Source organism: Sciurus carolinensis, unplaced genomic scaffold (assembly GCF_902686445.1).
Source record: "Sciurus carolinensis unplaced genomic scaffold, mSciCar1.2, whole genome shotgun sequence".
Classification (NCBI taxonomy): Eukaryota; Metazoa; Chordata; class Mammalia; order Rodentia; family Sciuridae; genus Sciurus; species Sciurus carolinensis.
The window spans coordinates 843,571-847,586 of record NW_025920185.1 but is presented as its reverse complement, the minus strand read 5'-3'; the positions used below and the strand labels follow the sequence as shown (position 1 = coordinate 847,586).

Below are 4,016 nucleotides of genomic sequence, written 5' to 3'. Positions count from 1 at the left end.
TGCTATGAGAGTCCTGTTAAGGAAGTCTGATCCTAAGCTGACATGTTGAAGATTTGGACCTACTTTTTCTTCTATAAGATGAAGGGTCTATGGTCTAATTCTGAAATTCTCGATCCATTTTGAGTTGATTTTTGTGCAGGGTGAGAGATAGGGGTTTAGTTTCCCTCTGCTGCATAAGGATTTCCAGTTTTCCTAGCACCATTTGTTGAAGAGGCTATCTTTTCTCCATTGCATATTTTTGGCACCTTTGCCTAATATAAGAAAATTGTATTTATTCAGGTTCGTGTCCATGTCCTCTATTCTGTACCATTGATCTATCTGTCTATTTTGGTACCAATACTATGCCATTATTTTTACTTTTGCATTGTAGTATAGTTAAAGTTCTGGTATTACAATACCCCCTGCTTCACTCTTCCTGCTAAGAATTGCTTTAGCTCTTCTGGGTTTCTTATTATTCCAGATGAATTTCATATTAATTGCTCTATTTCTGAAAGGTACATCATTGGGATTTTAATTAGAATTGCATTGAATCTGTATATCACTTTTGGCAGTATGGCCATTTTGACAATATTAATTCTGCCTATCCAAGAACATGGAAGATATTTCCATTTTCAAAGGTTTTCTTTAATTTATTTCTTTAGTGTTCTGAGGTTCTCATTGTAGAGGTCTTTCACCTCTTTTGTTAGATTGATTCCCAAGTAGTTTGTTTTTTTTTCAAAGCTTTTGTGAATGAGGTAGTTTTCCTAATTTCTCTTCTGAATACTCATCACTTATGTAAAAAACTGCATTAGATTTATGAGCATTGTTCTTATAGCCTGCTACTTTACTGAATTCTCTTATGAGTTCTAAAAGCATTCCCGTAGAAATTCCTGATTCCTCTAAATATATATTCACATCCTCAGCAAATACAGATAGTTTGAGTTCTCACTTTCCTATTCATAACATTTTAATTTCTTTGGTCTGTCTAATCGCTCTGGCTAGGGTTTCAAGAAAAAGGTTGAATAGAAGTGGTGAAAGAGGGCATCCATGCCTTGTTCCAGTTCTCAAGGGAGTGCTTCAGTTTTTCACCATTTAGAATGATATTGGCCATGGGCTTAGCATAGATGGCCTTTACAATGTTAAGGAATGTTCCAACTATCCCTATTTTTTCTACTGTTTTGAACATGAATTGGTGCTGTGTTTTATCAAATGCTTTTTCTGCATCTATTAAAATAATCATGTGATTCTTGACTTTAACTCTGTTGATATGGTCAATTATGTTTATTGATTTCTGAATGTTGAACCAAACTTGCATCCGTGGGGTAAAACCCACTTCATCGTGGTGCACCATCTTTTTATTATATTTTTGTATGCGACTTGCTGAAATTTGAGAATTTCTGCATTGCTGTTCATTAAGGATATTGGTCTGAAATTTTCTTTCCTCGATGTGTCTCTGTCTAGTTTAGGTATCAGGGTGATATTGGCTTCACGCAATGAGTTTGGGGGGGTTCCCTCCACTTCTACTTCATGGAATACTTTGAGAAGTATTGGAATGAACTCTTCTTTAAAGGTTTTGTATAACTCAGCTGAGAACCCTTCTGGTCCCGGACTTTTGTTTGTTCGTAGGTTTTTGATGACTTCTACTTCATTACTTCAAACTGATCTATTTAAATTGTGTATGTCCTTCTCATTAAGTTTAGGTAATTCATAGGTCTCTAGAAACCTTTTTTTTTCTAGTTTTAAAATGTCCACTTTATTCCATAACACTTAGCCAGATATCATTTACATCTGAGGAAGAGAAGGACCACGAGACTGATTTATGGTAAAACACTAAGAAATTGTAGTCTAATTTTACACATTTCCAGGACTCCCCAGACAAGTGTACCACAATTCAGAAATATGGGTATCACTACTACATAAAAGGGAAGTATCAATCAACTTCAGAAAGTAGTAAATTCATCTGTCCCTTAAAATATGGGTGTGCAATTTTTACAAAGCCATAGTAAATGGTTTTATAAAATGTAATTTTATTTTATGTTACTCTGCTGTTACATAGGGCATAACATTTTCACAAGGCTTTTTTGGGACTACAGTCAATGATTAGCAACACACAATAGTGGTCCAACTCTCTAAAGAACAATCACTAGACAAACTGGACACCCTCTCACATGTGCACAAATCTGCATGGAAAAGTACTAAAGTTTTAGACTTGGACTTGGGTACTTTTATTTCCCCTTCTAGTGTATTAAGAAATGACATGCACTTTAATTTGCCAAAAGCAATGCTTGTATTCTGGCAGCAACATGCTACTTCTATTACATGGTAAAGTGAATACCAGAACTACAAAGGCAGGAGGTGTAAGTGAATTTTTATTGGGAAGGGAAGTTGTCAACTTAAACAGCAGCAAATGATGAGTGAATAAGGAAACTCCCTGTTATCACAGATAGGTAAGGTGATACACAGGAGACATTTGAATTTGTGACCCCTGGCCAGGAAATGTCAAGTGCTTTCCCATTCAATCTAATACTTCTGGATTCCTACTAAAAAGGAATACAGTAAGAGTATGGAAAGGTTGCTTACTGAAAGGAAACCCTCAAAGAATAAGGAAGGGAATGTAGAAATTAAGAGGTTATGTAGAACACTCTTTAAATTGCATTTAACTACATTTTCTTATCTTCACAGTAATACAAAACACAGTCACTTGTAGAACTGTTTCAGATTACTTAAATACCAGATACATTTTTAGTCCTCTACTAAGTGTTTGGAAGTTACTTATGTTTATATGAAATGAAGCTATTAATACTTTTCTACAGCAGTAACTGCACACCAGGAAGGCCAAGACAAACATAAATCAAGGAATGGAGTTTTCCCAAAGCTGCAGTATGAAAAGACTATAAACAGTTGATTCCATACACATGAATGGGGTTCTTTGCTATAGGAAATCCAAGTGGAATAAGGAATGGAGATGTGTAAAAAGGTTTCTTGAGGGAAGAAGGATGACACCCTGTTTGCGTTTGGTTTTCAGCCCCTTCTGCTGCATCACATTCTTCTCCTGCCCTGATGTCCATAATGTTAAGTTGTCTCTAAGCAACTGCATGATGAGAGTGCTGTCCTTGTATGAATCTTCATTCAGTGTATCAAGTTCTGCAATGGCCTCATCAAAAGCCATTTTAGCCAGTGTGCAGGCAAGCTCTGGGTTATTAAGGATCTCATAGTAAAATACAGAAAAGTTAAGAGCCAGCCCCAGGCGGATTGGGTGTGTGGGTTGCATCTCTTTCTTGCTTATATCAAATGCCTCTTGGTAAGCTCCTTGGGAGTTATCTATCATTTGTTTCTGATCATCACCACATGCAACTTCAGCAAGGTACCAGAAGTAATCTCCCTTCATTTTCAGATAGAAGACCTTACTCTCTGGATTAGTTGCATTGGCTATTAAATACTTATCCAACAATTCCAGGACTGTGGTGCAGATGGACCTCAGCTCCGACTCCACTTTCTCCTGATAGTCCTTAATCAGCTGAAACTTCTTGTCGGAGGTGTCGGTCTTCTGCTCGATGCTCGAGATGACCCTGCAGGCGGACCTGCGGCCCCCAACCACGTTCTTGTAGGCCACCGAGAGCAGGTTGCGCTCCTCGTTGGACAGCTCGGCGCCCTGCTCGGTCACGGCCTTCATGCAGGTGGCCATGTTGTCGTAGCGCTCAGCCTGCTCGGCCAGCTTGGCCTTCTGGATCAGCTCGGTCTTCTCCATGGCGCGGGGGCCGGGCCGAGGGCGAGGCAAGCGAGGGCGAGCGCCCACCCGGATCGGGAGTCCTCCTCCTCGAAAGCTTCTCGTCTCCACTGCCGCGATGCGAGTCAGAAACCTTTTGATGTCTTCAAGATTTTCTGTTTTGTTGGAATATAGATTTCAAAATAGCTTCTAATTATGTTTTGTATTTCAATCGTATCTGTTGTGATATTTTCTTATTCATTCCGAATTTTAGTAATTTGAGTTTTCTCTCTCCTTCTCTTTGTTAGTGTGGCTAAGGGTTTATCAACTT

At 38.6% G+C, this 4,016-nt stretch overlaps 1 pseudogene; it reads right to left on the bottom strand.

Annotated features, from left to right (window-relative positions):
- Positions 1 to 2,458: 2,458 nt before the first annotated feature.
- On the bottom strand, positions 2,459 to 3,727 carry LOC124974854 (14-3-3 protein theta-like; annotated as a pseudogene).
- Positions 3,728 to 4,016: the final 289 nt, after the last annotated feature.